Source organism: Protopterus annectens, chromosome 2.part1 (assembly GCF_019279795.1).
Source record: "Protopterus annectens isolate FY-2018-M chromosome 2.part1, PAN1.0, whole genome shotgun sequence".
Classification (NCBI taxonomy): domain Eukaryota; kingdom Metazoa; phylum Chordata; order Ceratodontiformes; family Protopteridae; genus Protopterus; species Protopterus annectens.
In genome coordinates, this window is record NC_056729.1 from 1,599,610,117 (window position 1) to 1,599,628,150 (window position 18,034).

The window sequence follows — 18,034 nt, forward strand, 5'->3', positions numbered from 1 at the left end:
TTTAACATTTTTACTAACCAACTAACTTCACACGTCCTGTCCTCAAGTCTACCATAATTTCTGCCACTGACAGTCCCACTGACTTATTAACCCTGACACAAACATCTTTCAACCTCACTGAAACATGACTTACTAACAACCAACTCATATTAAACATTAAAAAGGCAAAACTTCTCTTCCTCCCCAAATCCCTTTACCATCGCAAATCCTCATTCACCCTCTCTTCCCTTAACAACACTAAAATCATAGCTGAATCACACACTAAACTGCTTGGAGTAATATTGGACGAGCAACTAAAATTTACCTTCATGTACTTAACTGCAACAAGAAAACCCATCAAAAGGTTGGTTTACTCTATAGAAACAAAAGTTTCCTCACACCCAGCTCCAGGATCTCATTAGCCCAAGCTTACCTTCTCCGCAACCTCTTTTACAGCTCTCAAATTTTAACCAACTTACAATATTCATTACTCTCCAGACTTGAAACCACCTGCAACAAAGTTGCTAGATTTGCAACCAATCTGCCCTCAAGATCACACCACTGTCACACTCTCCAGACGCTCAGCTGGCTAGAGTTTCCTAACCAACTCTTATTTACCAAACTTCTCATAATCCATATTATTTTGAATAAGCCCTCCTCTTGCCCCAGCATTTCCTCATGTCTCCCTCTACAAGCCCCTTTGATCCCTAGGAAGCTCTAACCAATGACTCTTACAAATTCACAAACCTAAAATATCTATTGGACGGAATCTCTACAGCTACTTTCCTGCTTTTGAACCTTAGAAGCATTTCCTACATCCACAAATTCAAGAAAAGTCTCAAAAGGTACCTTAATAGCACATGGATTTGCCTCTGTAATCATCCCACATGAACCCACCCCCTTTCTCTTCTTCCCTTCCCTGCTACCATAACTCACGTAACTGCTCTGTACTGTACACTTACCCTCTGAAGATAACCCACTGTGTTATGTAAATTCATTCAAATGTTTTACTGTATTTTCTTTGCTATGCTTTTTCTTCAGTGTTATAATGCCTCTTACTATACTGTACTGCGGAGCTTTATCTACATTTGCTTAACTGTTTTATTGTAAATTTTCACTGTTTTCATCTTATATTTTGTAAATGTTCTTGCTTACTTGTAACTGTGGAGCTTTTCTCCCAGGGGCCTCCACTGAAAAAGGGCTTTTGCTCAGATAGACTATCCTGGTTAACAAATGTCAAATAAATAAATAAATAATGATATGTTCCATGGCCTTACAGATGAAGCTGGTCAGGCTTATGGATCTATAATTCCCCAGGTCACTTGCTAGGCCACCTTTGTGAAGGGGAATAACTGTTGCTGTTCTTCATTCTGCAGGAACAAAGCCTGTGGTTAAGTTATGACTGAAAAGGGTACTTAGTGGTGATGCTAGTTCATGTTTTAGCCTGTTTAGAAGACAGCCTAGAATGTCATCTGGTCCCACTGAGGCCATGTTCTTTGCCTTGGACAGGACTTTGAGTACCTGCTCTTCAGATATGTAAAGTGGGGGAGAGTTTGGGGGAGTGTTTGCTGCATGTTAGGTGTGGATAAGGGAGTGAACTTTTCGCCAAACCTATCCACTAGCAGGTTAGCTATCTCTGTCGAGTCAGTGTGTATGATACCGTTGGCCACCACTTCTGCACATGTTTGTGTCCTACCCATTAAGTTACATACACAGAAGGCACATAGAAGGCCACATAGAAGGCATCCCAGCCAGGAATTGAACCAGTGAACCTCTGCCGTGCCATACACACACACACACACACACACACACACACATATATATATATATATATATATATATATATATATATATATATATATATATATATACACACACACACACACACACACACACACACACACACACACACACACACACACACACACACACAAGCTCACATGCGCACAAACACAAACATAGACACAGAGACAGATATGTAATGGCACAGTGATTGTTGAACCTGGAATGCACACTGCCCATTCTGGAACTGTGTCTGCTATGGGGTGCAACCTGAATGGGAAATACAAAGCATGCAGGTAAGCAAACCAGAGAAAGACAGGCAAGTTTCCATAACAGCTAATAAGGTGTGGATCATGGCCACTATCCCTTCAGATTTGATTTCTGACTTCTGGGGCTAAAGAGAATTCAGAACAAGAGACCACAGAAAAATGTATGTAAAGGACGTGGGCATTCTAGGAATCTTCATTTAGAAACAGAGTTGAAAGTAGGCAGAGAAAGCGTCTGAGGCCTAAGGTTTGTAGGGAGACAGCAGAACCCACTGTGTGTGACTTCTGATGGAGAGAAGTTTCCAAAGGATGATAGTGCTATAAACCCTCTGAAATGTTCCTTTTTACCTTATGGGATTTACTACATTGTAGTGGCACAATGACAAGGGCATGAGCCCCAACTACCCTTGTAGATGGCCTGTTAAATGAGAAACTGCTTATGATGTTGTTACAAAGGGCAAATGAACAGACAAAGACTATGGTTTGAATTAGGAAAAATTTTTGTTCATGGCCTAAAGAATTAAGCCAAAATGTGTTTGTTTCCATTTGGCGTGTTGCTTCTCAAAACTTCGTCTATGTTATTTATTTTACATTTGTTAGAATGAAGAGGGCCGGCTAGGCACAAAGGTCCCTTTTCAGTGGAGGTCCCAGGAGAAAAGTTCCAGTACACGCAGTACGAACAAAATCTTTTAAGTGATATAATATCAACAATGCCAGGCAGATTACAATTAAATTAACTTTTAGCATGTCAGAGTATATAAAATAGTAACAAAACATACAGTAGTTAGGCTTCTTGTACTAATTCTACTGTAAATACATATAGTTAAATAAATATATTATTATATAAATATACTGTAGGATAGATGTAGGATAGATGCCCTATTTCTACCCATCAACACTGGCATTCCCCAATGGTCTATTTTGGGTCCCCTCTTGTTCAACATCTTTACTAACAGATTACACTCCGCTACTTACCTCTCTACACTCTTACAATATGCCGATGACTCAACCCTTATTACCATAGCCCAATGCATCCCAGAACTCCTTGCTCATACCAAAGACACCTTCACCTCTATTGAAACCTGGCTCACTGATAATCAACTAATATTAAATCCAAAAAAAAACAGAGCTCCTACTTTTCCTTCCCAAAACACTGACACACCATAAACCTTCCTTCTCCATTACCTCACTTGACAATACTGTCATCACACCTGAACCCTATAACTGTCATCACACCTGAACCCTATAACTGTCATCACACCTGAACCCTATAACTGTCATCACACCTGAACCCTATAACTGTCATCACACCTGAACCCTATAACTGTTATCACACCTGAACCCTATAACTGTCATCACACCTGAACCCTATAACTGTCATCACACCTGAACCCTATAACTGTTATCACACCTGAACCCTATAACTGTCATCACACCTGAACCCTATAACTGTTATCACACCTGAACCCTATACTAAATTACTTGGTGTTACTATTGATGACAAACTAAAATTTGACATGTATATCAAACATTGTAAAAAAAAAAAAAAAAAAAAAAAAAACTTGGACTCCTCTACTGTAATCATAAGCTACTTTCTTCCTTCTCCAAATTCTCCCTCACCATGTCTCTTCTCGTATCCTGTCTTCTATATGCAGCACTAGTCCTTACTAACCTTCAGTCATCTCTGCTCTCCAAACTAGATCACACTTACTACAAAATTGCTAGGTTTGCCTCCAACACTGCCTCACTCTCAACTCTTTACTATGGCCTGAATTCCAAAAACAACTTCTTCCACAACTACATATTACACACTCTGTACTCTATGACCCCACTTCCTGTCACTCCATCGCTAACATTGTATCACTCTATAATCCCTGACATCAGCTTCGCACATCTGACAAACATCTACTAGACATCTACAAACCAACAAAAAATATAGGAAAGTCCTTATATAAATTCTCTGTCGCTCATATGTGGAATGTCCTTCCCCTTAATATAACAAATATTCCCCATAAAGCCCAATTCAAACTCGAGCTTAAAAACTACCTACTAAAGACCTGGTCATGTCATTGTCAAGCTCCTACCTGATTCCTGCTTTTCTCTTCCTAAACTCTACCTCCTTACTCTAACCATATTTCTTAGCTTCAATCAGTCTTTCAAAATGCTTATGACTGTATACCACCATGTTCATGTAAATACCATTGTATATAGAGTTTATTGCTGCTACTTGTATATATTTTTGCATACAGAATATATTGCTGTTTCTGTACTATCATTCTGCAACTAGAATCACAACTGTATTAATAGTGGAGTTTATCTTGCATGTATAACTTCTTGTTACAATATTCTTGTAAGTATATCTGTTTGTCTAACTTTTTTTGTAATGTTTTTACCTTTATATGGAGCTTTTCTCCTCGGGTCTCCACTGAAAATGGACCTCTGGCTCACTATGACTAACCCGGTTAACAAATGACAATAAATAAATAAATAAATCAGATGTCACAATGCAGACTACTGAGTTATTTACTTAGCGTAGAAGGTTGATTTACTTTTGAGACATAAATGAAATGAGTGGTAAGAGTTACGAGAGGCACAGACAGAAGGTGGGATGAGTGAAGACAAAGTGATAGCTGGTACAGTAGAAGAGGAGAAAGAAAGCAAAGATGTTATACTTATCCTGGAAATGTACAGTTACAGTGCCAGGATGTTGAGAGGGGTTTTCTTAGATGTGTTTTGTATGCCTGTCGTTTTTCAAAAAGTCTGACAACATGTGAAAGGGCATTCCAGAGGGGAGCTACAGAGTTTGAGTATAATGAGGCCACAGATGCATTTTGGGCTTTAGTGATGGAGAGGAGGAGTTTGATTTTACAGCGAAGAGTTTTGGTAGGGTGGTAGTGTTGAAGCATGCCTTTTAGCACCGGATATATATATCAGGGTAGAATATTACAGTATGAGCTAGTAGTAGCCGACTATAGTGGGGGTGATGTGGGAGTTCAGTCCATGGTAGGGTGGTGGTGTTGAAGCATGCCAGTTAGTGCCAGACACTATTAAGGGTAGTATATTTGAGGTTTACTACCAAAATGTCGAAAGTCATACGGTCAACGTTCATAATGTCGAAATCATTATATTGAATGGTCAAAATACTGAAAATAAAAATGTCAAAGTTTAAATGGTCGACAAACACCTGAAAACTAACACTAGTGTTCCCTGCTACTTATATATTACAACTCCGAGATCACACAACAGTGCTGACAAGGGTAAATCCTTGCCTGTTGTCAACATAATGTCGACAGGTAATTTGCATGCACTTTCTGTCGACCAAATGAACTACTTAATATTCATGTGTCGACCATATGTGTTGATCGAATGAACGTTAGACCATATGAATTTCAACATTTTGATAGTAAACCGTATATTCGAGTATGAGCTAGTAGTAACTGAAGGGTCTATATTATATGGTCGAAGAGACGTTTCTTCGAACATATAATCATCGACACCTAAAGAGCTAACACTCTAAAGAGCGAATGGCCACATCTGCGAATTTATTCCGCCGGAAAAAATTCAGTTGGCCGTTATCAGGAATTGCCCATTTCCCCAACGTAGACCGATCTCTTCCAACCAAGATAATTTTAGAAATTTCTCCAAGACAAGCTACCAACTCCTAAATGGTACATTGGCAAGCTTCAAATCCCTACCAAACACAGTTAACTCCACTTAATTTGTAGAAATGTAGAACACCACACTGTATCCAGATATAAACAACTGTAATGATGAGACTGTACTCTGTAGGTACAAGAGCATGGCAAAACCTAGAAACAAACCCACGTGGTGGAACCATAATACCAGCAAGCTTTACAATAAAAGGAAGAGAATTTTGACCAAAAGTAAGAAGAGCAATTACCAGAATCATAGAGCCCTTGTCATCGAAATAAACAAACAACTCAAGAACTTAATAAAATCTACCAAATCCAAGTTTAAGGCTAAGATAGTCACTCAAGCCAAAGACAATAACAATGCCTTTTTTAATTATGTTCATAATCTCAAAAGTACAACAAAGGAATGTACTGAGCGGATTGTGAATGATGTTACCTACAATGAGGCTGAAGGTATAGTGAACCTACTGGCCAATATATTTAGCTCTAACTTTACCTCTCTCTCCCCTCAGCCTGTCCCTGAAGATATACTGAAACTGGCTCACCTCCAGCTGGTATGGAAGATCAAGTCCTAAAACCCTATCAAAATCTAAAAATACTGCATTGATGGGTCCTGACAATATTCCTGAATGCAGTTTAAATAAAGTGAAGCATGATTGATCCACATCCCTAACAATACTGTTCAACCTTAGCCTCCATATAGGTTTTGCACCGAGTGACTGGAGATCAGCTACAGCCATTCTCAAACCTAAGGGAGGGCCTTCCACAGACCCAGGCAATTACAAACTCATAAGTATGACAGCTACATATGCAAAAGTATGGGAAGACATCATGGAGCTAATCAGTAAGGACACACTGGAGCCCCCTAGGGCTCTGTGTTGAGACCGTTCATATTTGGAATTTACTTCTCTGAAGTAAAAGTCAATACCAAATGGTTCTGGCTGACTAGGTTTGCAGATGACTGCAAGCTAGGAGTAGTTATTGAATCACCAAATGACTTAGCTATCCGGCAGGAAGGTTTGTTCCACATAAATAACTGGTGCCAAAAGAACAGACTGAAACTAAATGCCAAAAAAAATGCATTGTTTTATCCTTTGGGAAGTCATCGACCCTAGGGAACTACTACATTGACAATACACCTCTGAGATCTGACCCAGTTGTTCGGGATTTGGAAATTTATGTGTACATTGACTGAACTTTTGACCAACATGTGCACAATGTCATAAGAAATTACTTTTATATTGCACAGCTTATAAACAAAGGGATTGTGTCTAGATCGAGGGATGTAATTTCTCCATTTACCCAGCCCTCGGTAGACCAATTATTGAACATAATGCCTTCTTTGGAATGTTGCTGTCCAGGCACATGCAACAACTGGAATTCCCACAGAGATACTTTACTAAAAGGATACAAGGCCTAATCAACATGTCCTACCTGGACCCACTCAAACCCTGTCACTATACTTGGTTTCCTACAGACTGCTAAGTTGTTACTTATGTCTAGCATACAAGCATCCTCCGACCCGTTACTTATAGATCTACTGCACATCAGCAAGTCAAATGCCATCAGTAATACTTGGTCTAGGGACATACACCTCTTCTGCAACATCAAAAGAATGGTTTTGAGGGAAAGGTAGGTATATCTTGCAAAGATACTAATACAGTAATGATTCTTAATGCATTCATTTAAGGAGCCATGATTTTATTTTTATTTTTTATTTTTATTTTACATTTGTTAACCGGGCTAGTCCAACTGGATACATGTCCATTTTCAGTGGAGGCCCGAGGAGAAAAGCTCCGTTATCTACTACATGATAACAAAAGTAAATACAAAATACATAAGGCATTTACTGTACAAATACAGAAAAGCTCTGCTATCTACTACATGATAACAAAAGTAATTACAAAATATATAAGGCATTACTGATATTACCTGTAGATTCTTAAAATGATGGTTGGATGCCAGTACAGCAGTTGCACCCATCAGTAAAAGTTGCAAAGCTTTTTTTGTGGACCTCAACCTCCTGATGAGGGTGTGCCAGTCGGAGGAACTGCTCAGTTCACTATACAACTTTCATAAGCTTTTGCTTTGCCCTTTGCAGTTTCATCAATTTCTCTTCAGTTTCAGAAGAATAAAGTCAAAGAAGCTCTCAATAAACTTCCTAGCAGGTCGATAACTTGTACAAAGGACTTGATCTCATTTGCATATCATTAGTTGGTTGCGGCATGACCTTTCCCTTAACTCTGGCAAATTGTATACATCACTTTTATCCCAAAACATGGATACCCAGAGTCCTAAAGACATTTGTCCTGCAGCCATTTTCTCTCCCCAGTCTCTAAAACAACTGCTCTACTCGAAATCAAGTGGTTTTAAATTTGGTTTTAACATTTGGCCTGTATTTATCACTCTCACTGACTCAGTCTTTAGATACACAAATACCGGTAAGCTAATAAGAGATTTTTTTCAGGAGTTTAAGAAACTAAGTTGTTATCCCATTCTCATCCTATTCATTCATTCATTCTACAGCTTTATTTTGCTTTGACTGTGCACCACACTAACACATTTTTGAGAAAAATAGTACATGGAAATTGAGCTTTCCTTCTCAGTTTTCTTCCGCTGTACACTTAGGAGTAGTAGAGAATTCAGAAACTGAAGCAAATGTTTTTTCTTTTTTTTTTTTTTACACAAGTTTCTGCAGACTTACCTGATCTAAATGCCATTATTTCAATTCTAGGTCCTCAGCAAAAGCGAAATAATTTCCTGTAGAAAAAAAAAATCAACAACTGTGCTTTTAAAAAGCCAGAAATACTTCTCTTATCATGAAAACAATGGCACTTCCATAATAACCATTAAACAACATTCTAAATGATAGCAAGGCTCGACTGTTTTCTAATGGTGTCTGATCCTTTCGGCAAAATGTGCGCTATGCCTTAGTCTGTTTAATTGTACTTCAGTTATCACTGATTCCTTTTCTCTGTTGTTTTTACATTCTGTACTGTACTTAATAGAGTGCTTCATGTTTAATCTGTAATTATTATCTTTTTGTTTGATTTAATTTGATTTATTTTCTTTATTTATACAAAAAGAAATCCATAACATCAAAAACACTAAAATTTGTGTGGCTGTGGTAATGCCACTTGGTTAAATTTATTATAAACATCTGAGGGTACATACTTTGCTTTTTAAGCCACGTATACTGAAACCTCTATGAGGATGTAGATCCAGAAAGTTGAAACATAGCCAGTATTGTCAGAAAAGTAACTATAACTCCCAAAATCAGTGCGATACTCTTTAACAAAGGACCTTTCCTTAGAAAAATGTTCTGAAAATTGTCTTTCTGTCACAAAGAGCAAACTGTCCTATTCAGTAGAGTATGGAACGCGTCAACAAAGATGGCCACCTTTTAATTGCTGTTTTACTCCAGATCATACTTGATTTCAAAGACATCAGCCTTAAACATTCATAAACTGATTCGCTGAAGTCTATTTAATGTTTACTGGACCTTACTAAAAATATGCCAAAATATCTATAACAAATGGCTGGGAGATGAAGGCTACAGAAATTGCAGAATGTCTGTTTAGGATATAAGTTAATATGTGCTTTTGAGAAGGGGCAGGTGTGACAATTAATGAGAAGGTTAAAATGGAGTTGAAAGCATGAATGTCTTTCACTTGTCTGTATAGATGATGTCTGTGCAAATGCCCTGAAATATTTATGAAATATATCTTTGGAAAGGCCATTTGAAGGACCGAAAATCACTTTGGTGAAAATGATGCAGATGAATCTGGAACACCCACAGAGATACCGTACTAGAAGGATAAAAAACATCCCGCATGGATCAACTCAAAGCCCTGTCACTATGCTTGGAATCCTACAGACTGCTAAGAGGTGTGACCTGTGTCTGTTGTACAAGGCATCCTCCAACTAAATGCTGATGGATTTACTGCACATCAGCAAGTCAAATGGCATCAGAAACACTTGGTCTAAGGATCTAAACCTCTTCTGCAGCATCCACAGAATGGTTTGGAGGGAAACAGACACATATGTCTTGCACAGGATTCCGCTGCTCTGGAAAAGACTCCCCATCCACATAAAACAAAGTTCATCCCTGTTCATATTCAAGTGCAATGTGGATCTATGGATGGGAAACAGAAAATATACCCCAGGACTGCCACCTGTACTACTAATGAACACAGCCAGCTCCTAAATGCTTTCGCCCAGGCATGGGTCCCTTTAAATGATCTATGGTATGATCCCAATTATTTTCCTTGGTGGTAATACAGAATTACTGACCATGGGATGGGTAAGGCCAAGCTTTAACCAAATGAGATAGGTTAATTAGAGTACAAAAATGGAAACTGGCTAGACTTAAAATGGCCCGCAGGAAGTTAACCAAGTACTTACCTATGAAACTATGAAATACTACACCCAATCTGCAAAATAATTAATTAAATGATTTCATATGTAGATATCTGTGGGTGTGTGGTAGGTTTTGGTGAGTATCCCATAATCTGATGCCAAGTTCTACAGGGCAAAGCTTTCTAACTGGAGAGCATGGGGCACTTTATCACCTACAGAAAACCTAGTAGGTCCAGTACTGTCATGTTGGTATTATGGGTTTCAGTAAGAATGGAGTGGCAATGTTGGTCCTGTAAACTCTTGTGTGTGTGTGTGTGTGTGTGTGTGTGTGTGTGTGTGTGTGTGTGTGTGTGTGTGTGTGTATGTGTTAGAGGACTGGGGTTGGAGTAGGACTCTTAGAAGAAAAAAAAGATGCAGATTTACTGTACTTAAATACACATTAGAGAACATGTTATATGGATACTAGTTAATGTGGTATGGAAAATTATACTGGTAGCAAGTCTTGGTGGGTGAGGCAGAAACTGAATATCTGGTGATATACACACTGTCTGTCTATTTCAAATTTTGGTGGAATAATACAAAAGACCAAAGACACTGTGCCACATCCCATAACTTACATTTTTTATTTAACATTTGTTTACTGGGAAAATCCAACTTGGAACAAATCCAACTTTCAGTGGAGGCCCGGGGAGAAATGCTCCAGATGTATGTCTTTATAACATGGAAGGAAACCCACATGAACGCAAGGAGGACATGCAGACTCCACACAGAAGGCATCCCAGCCAAGAATCGAACTGGAGAACCTGTTGCTGTGAGGCGACAATGCAACCGCTGCACCACTGCACTGTCTAAGATACAATCTGCTAAGGAGGATATGCCCCACATGCTTTGGTAAGGATCATCTGAGGGGCAAACATCAGGCTACCCTTGCTTGTCTTTGTACTACAGTGTGAAGTGGAGAGTCTTAGACCTTGAATCACATGCAGTACTCTTCACATACAATAATAAACGGCAGAGTGGCATACGAGGCGAAACATAATGTAGTCTTGTGCATGTGATACAAGTCCATATGTGGTTAAGATGAGCCTGTACTTCTGCCAGTCCATATACTAAGGGATAAATCTTTGCCTCTGCTTCAGGCACCTTGAGTTCAATTAGCAGAAAGGCCATGTTGGTGGGGTAGCAGTCGGCAGGTGACACTGGTTAAGCCATCTTGAGGGAGATGGGTATAAGGGCCAGGTTGGTAGGGAGGCAATAAGCAGGTGACACTGATTCAGCAATCCTGAGGGAGGTTGGTAGAAAGGCCATGTTGGTAGGATGGCAGTCAGCAGGTGACACTAGCCATTCTGAGGAAGGTGGGTATAAAGGCCAGGCTGGTTGGGTGGCAGTCAGCAGGTGACACTGGTTCAGCCATCCTGACAGAGGTGGGTAAAATGCCAGGCTGGCAGGTGGCACAGTAGCAGTCAGCAGGTGACATTGGTTTGGCCATCCTGAGGAAAATGGGTATAAAGGCCAGGTTGGTAGGATGGCAGTCAGCAGGTGACACTGGTTCAGTCATCTTGTGGGAGGTGAGTAGAAAGGCCAGGTTGGTAGGATGGCAGTCGGCAGGTAACATTGGTTCAGCCATCCTGAGAGAGGTGGGTATAAAGGCCAGGTTGGTAAGGTGGCAGTCATCAGGTGACACTAGTTAAGCCATCCTAAGGGAGGTGGGTAGACCCACTGCACTGCTGACTCCAGTTGTTAAGCTGAGGTACTGCAGGACGCAGCTAATACTGTGGTACTGGCTGCCTGTTGCACGTCAGCTACAGGGAAGTATATGTGGAGGTAGATCTGGTCATCCTGAGCAGCAGCATTACATAGACACTGGTCACTGCAAGGAGGGGTTAGGGAAACCTCACCATGAACGACAGACAGTTTTGTCTCTGATTCACACCTGACTGGGAATGAAGAGACATATTGGCTCTCACCTGAACATTGAATTGTGGGCTGAAGAACTGTCATTGTTTTTGGGAAAGAATGGACCAGATGTTGTCCAAGCAGAATAAGTTGGTCAATAAGGGTTCAGAGAAGTGGCCTAAAGATACCACCTATTCATCTTAAACAGACTGAAACCCTCACCACCTTTAAGGTGAATCTGGATAAATGCATAGGTCATTACACATTCTCCTTGTGTTGTCCTCTTGGAGACAGGACATGCCACATGATGGTGGGAGCTGGCAAGGCTTTAATTATTCTTGAAATGTACTGCCTTATACATCTTATAACTTTATGCTCCTACAGGCCTGTATAATGTGAAAACTCGTGCTAAGGTACACACATATATTGAAAAGGATAGTCTGTGGCTTCCAAGGCTATTGAAAATCTGATCTGAATGCAAAACAAGATGCTTTTTAACTTACAAACTGCAGCCCATTGAGAATAACTGTCTACTTAAAAAGTATGCATTTTTTAATAAAAAAATGAAGCTACCACACCAGTTAATATTCATTATGTTATTTTGCATTTTCAAATCCATGTGGTTAAGGCATGATAATCTAACCATCACTCTCAACTCCTTTACGTCTGCACATGATCATATTGTTTTTACTTTGGGTGTCTATTTTCCTGGGATTTGATGTGGACAGTGAGAGAATGGGGGGGTAGAGATGTTACATTTTTGAATCTTACCGTTTTGTTTTTATGTTTTTGCTGCTTTAAAGTCAACACACATGACTGTATTCACAGTCATCATCATCATCATCATCATCATCAGCCCCCTTTTTTCCGATTTTCTATATGGGCTCAGGGTGTTGTATCAACTGTTGCCATCTCTCTTGATTCAGTGCTACTCTGCTTCCGTCTCATTCATGCCTGACTGTTGCAGGTCCTTTTCTCACACAATCATCCATCTCTTTGCTGGACAACCTTATTTCCTCTTGCCTCCTTTTTGTCTGTCCCAAATCTTCTTCATCAGATTGTCGTCTTCTCTCATACACATATGCCCAAACCACCATAATGTGTTCTCTTTGACATTCTCTATAATTGGAGTAACTTTGGTTTCTGCTCTGATGCCCTCATTTCTTCATCTGTCCCACAGTTTGCATCCAATTACATATCTCAGGCACTTCATCTCCATCACCTCTAGCTTCCTCATCTGCTCTGCCTTTACAGCCCAGGTTTCCATACCATAAATAAGTACTAGTTTCACCACTGTTTTGAACACCTTACTTTTCAGCTTCTTTGTTGTTCTTCTGTCATATACTACCCCTAACATTCTGACCAAGTTGGCTACAGCACTTTTGATTCTAGTTTTGATTTCCTCATTCAGACTTCCATTCTCCTCAACCAACCCTCCCAGATACCTGAAGCTGTTAACCTGTTTCACTATTTTCCTGTCTGTTTCAATTCTCAACTTCTTCTGACTTCCCCAATTACTGCTATTACAGCTGTCTTATCTGCACTCAGTTTCATGCCATGTACCTTCAGTTTTGCATTCCATTTCCATATCAATTTCTTGTTCAGTCTGTCTGTAATGCCACATCTGCATACAGCAGCTTTGTTGAGCTGTCCTCTCTAACCTGTTTGCTAGTGTAGTCCATCACCATATGAACAACCGCAGTCTAAGAGCTGAACCCTGATACACACCCACTCTGACTGGGAACCCCTCTGTGAGACAGAATACGGTTTATATTTGAGTCACTGGGTTCTTGTAAATAGACTCCACTAATTCCAGCAGTGCTTCTGGGACTCTGATCTACCACATGACTGCCCAAATCAGCTTCCTTGGGACCTTGCCATAAGCTTAAGTCTTGAAATGGCCACTTGGACTCTTTCCTCATCTCTAGCTTCTTCTTAACTATCTGTCTCACTGCAAACATCAGGTTGGTTGTGCTGTATGCTGAGCAGAATATGAACTGGCCATCTCCAATTTTACTTTCTGCTACTGTCTGAATTCATTTTAAGTCAACATCTCCAGAACATTTGTGCAGTGTGACTGGAGTTTAATACCTCTGTACTGTCCACAGTTGTGGATGTCCTCTTTGTCCTTGTACACTGAAACTAGTATACTCATTCGCCAGTCATCTGGAATAAGCCTTTTTAGGTTCATAGATTAGTACTAAGCTAACTGCCCTTGCGAGCCATTTTAAGCCTAGCCAATTGCCCCTTGTGAGACTCAAACCCTGCACCTTGTGTTTGCAAGGCAAACACCTTAACCATTAGGCCACCCTTTTTATTTATACTACTATGAATACCCTTAGGAGCAATTTCTCAACTATCTCGACCAACATCTTGATCATATCTGCTGTGGCCTCCTCTGAGCTTGCTGCTTTTCCTGACTTCATTTTCCTTAGTGCTATTCTTACCTCTGTTAGAGTGTGCTCCTCCTCTTCGTTCATCATAGGCTGTGTATTGGTAGTACAGCTTCTGGGGGTTTTCTTCATTCACAAGTACTCCTTACATCTGCCTTTCATTTCATGTGGACTGGCAAGCAGATTGATGCTGGCATCCCTTATGAAGGGTGTCTGGCCATCTTCTTTATCATGGTATGTTTAGACGATACCTGCATGTAGACACACATCCACCTTCCACCCCCAATACACTCTCATATGTAAAGACGCACACAGTCTTTTGTACAAGAACTGTGCTTTAATACTAAGGAGCCTGACAGAAGTAAGAACAGCACTAAGGAAAATGAAGTCAGAGAAAGCAGTGGTGCATCAGTTACTGTTATCGCTTTAAAGCAAGAGGTTTTCCAGTTCGATACTTGACTGGGATGCCTTTTGTGTGGAGTCTGCATGTCCTCCCTGTGTTTGTGTGGGTTTCCTCTGTATGCTCTTGTTTCCTACCACATTCCAAAGACGTGTCTGGAGTGCTTCTCCCCAGGCCTCTGATGAAAATGGGCCCTGTCCCAGTCAGACTTTCCTGGTAAACAAATGTTATATAAAAATGCTACTTCTTCTTCTTTAAGCTTTTCCCTGTTAGGGGTCGCCACAGCGGATCACCTGTCCGCTCATGATTGGCAGTGGAGTTTTACAGTGTCGAGTTGCCAGCCCGGCACCCAACCTTCCACAGAAGGCAAACACACATGCACACACTCACACCTAGGGCCAATTTAGAGTATCCAATCCACCTACAGCATGTCTCTGGGATGTGGGAGGAAACCGGAGCACCTGGAGGAAACCCATGCGACCACAGGGAGGACATGCAGACTCTGCACAGAAGGCACCCTAACCGAGGATCGAACCGGAGAACCTCTTGCTGTGAGGCGGCAATGCTAACCGCTGCACCACCGTGGCAGCCCCTATATAAAAATACTACTACTAATAATTAAATATTTGGTTAACAAAGGGCAGCAAAAAAATGACATAAAAAATCAAAAGATAAAAATCTGTTGTCTGACATAAGTCCAGGTAAACAACAGACACCTGCAAACTATTTATCCCTTTGTCCTCGTACCAGTACTGCAGCATACTGATATGTGGTGCTATTTGAAGCAAGAAGACATTGCAGGATGAAAAACTGAAAAACAGACAGCACAACTCATTTCTGATCTAACTGCATCATACACATTGCTTCCAATTATTCCTAATGTTACCTTTTTAATTAGTTTATTGTTAAATGACTCAGTACATGCTTTCTCAGGTAATGAAGAGAATTAATACGAAATTGTTCAAAGCTGCGCTGGCTTTCACTTGTAGGCTGTAAGAATCAAACTCCAACATGCTGCATTTACAAAGCCCACTCACTCACTTCCTTCTGCCTTACTTTCTAGTTTGTACTAGCAAAACATATGGCTGCATAAATTGTGTTAAAAAATGAAAAAAGGAAAATTTTAAGCCTGAATATAATTTCAATTAAATCTCTAATTTAAAGCACCTGATTTCTATTTAGAGTGGCACATCATTCAGTGTGCAATGATACCATGAAGAAATAGTTTTCTTTAGCAAGGTCTCATAATGGAGTACTGATGAACAAAACCAGTCCCCACAGTGTGCTGATTTTTATCCTTAACATTATCATATAAATTAGCCATTTGAAGAGCAGACCTGAGCCAAAAAGTAATTCTTCTTATCTAATTTTTTTTTTTTTGGTAAATGATAACAGAGGCACGCAATATCTCAGTCTGATACACATCATTACACCTCAGTAGAGTCCCATTGCATCTAAAATAAAGAAGTGACAAATCATGGCTAAGCGTGGCACTTAGAATGGAGGAGAATAAGCCTGCCACTCTGAATGCTCTCTGTCATGGAGTCCATTTCATCAGCAACTTCTTTTTCAGCCAGTGGCAAAGTAAAGACTAGCTTTTATCATTCAAAGAGTATCCCTGATCATAATGACTCTGATAATTATAACACTTATACTGATATACAAAGGACAGCTCACAGCTCAATCTCGGCTCCTCAGGTCATACATATATTCATTTCCTGACCGCTCTGGTTTAATGGAAGAAGGGATTATTTGGGATTAGAGCACCAAATGCGACATTCAAACAGAGTCCCAATCCAGAACGGAGGGCATTATTACAGTTACAATACTACAGATACAACTTTTATTAATCATTGCAAGTTGCATAAAAATAATCTATTTTCAATTAGTGTTGAAACCAGTAGAAGATATGTGTGTGTGTATCTGTGTGCGTGTGTGTGTGTGTAAACTCACACACAATCATGTATATATACATATATTTGCATATATACATGTATGAATTAACTTATAAACAACAAAATGCCAAAATATCGATCTACAGTGATTGAAACACTGACACACCTTTGTGCATAATGCATGAATAATCTTGCAACATGCGACTCTTAAACAAATATTTATTCTAAACTCTGAGATTGCACAATCCCTGGGAAACAGCGTATTGTCATACAATTGCAATCTCACATTTTACAAGTCTGGCAGTTGGCTTAGAGGATTAAGGGGCTGTTAATGAGCTGTTTCCTTTGCCCCATAGTGCAGGGTTTGATTCCTTCCACTTCCATTCTGAAACTGTATGACTCTGAAAAAGTCACTCCTGGGCTGAGTCTGAAAAACGTCCATGAAGACTAGTGATCTACCATGAAAAACAAAATATAAAAATACAATCCCTACAAATCGTTCCTAATTACTGAAGCAGTAAAGCACAATCCCACCAAGTCATACAATATAGTAAAACTATCAATATTTAATCTCACTATTACATCTGTACCCACTGTAATAGTTTTGATATTAGATACTATTTTTTTTTCAAACTACATTTGATAATATTGACTTCGATTAGTAGACATACTCACTGTATATTTCTGCACCTGTCTTTGTCTAATTATTTCTATACACAAACACACACAGATATCTCTCTCTCTTTATATATATATATATATATATATATATATATATATATATATATATATATATATACAGATATATATATATGTACAGATATTTATTTATTTCCAGTTTGATGACCGGGGAGGTCCACTGGGCTCAAAGAGCCCATTTTCAGTGGAGGCCCAGGGAGAAAAGCTCCAATAATACATAGTACACACTCCATACATAGTGGAAACAGAAACAAACTAGGCAAATTTTACATACAAAATAGCAAAAACTAAACAAAAGTTAAACAGCAGCTTGGAGAAGGATGTAAAGCATATTTACATGTTTAGTGGTTGCGAACAGTAGTACAAGGTTAAATTAATACAGAGGTTTAAATCATCTGAGAATGATATAGAGGTAACATTAGCATAGATGAGTTCTTTATGCATGAATATTAGCATGAGTTAAATTAATACAGAGGTTTAAATCTTCTGAGAGTGGTATAGAGGTAGCATTAGCATGAAGGCAGTACATAGGGTTAATCAATAATGTGTAAGGAAGAACAAACTTTGTGTTATAAAGTATTTATGTATTAAACAGGTTAGGTAGGTGGAGTGCTCTTTATACTTATTATAAGAGCATGAATGTTTCCATATGAAAATGGTGTAATTTCTGTGATTCTTCTCCATGTATGCTTGTATTTCACCCAATCTTGAT

At 39.5% G+C, this 18,034-nt stretch overlaps 1 protein-coding gene across 1 annotated transcript in view; it reads right to left on the bottom strand.

Moving 5' to 3' along the window:
* PHC2 (polyhomeotic homolog 2) overlaps positions 1-18,034 on the bottom strand; it is a 2,832,203-nt gene that overhangs the window by 2,146,290 nt on the left and 667,879 nt on the right. Inside the window, exon 4 of the mRNA XM_044063043.1 lies at positions 8,385-8,440. The gene's annotated coding sequence lies outside the window, so the exon portion shown is untranslated. The remainder of the gene's footprint in view (positions 1-8,384; positions 8,441-18,034) is intronic.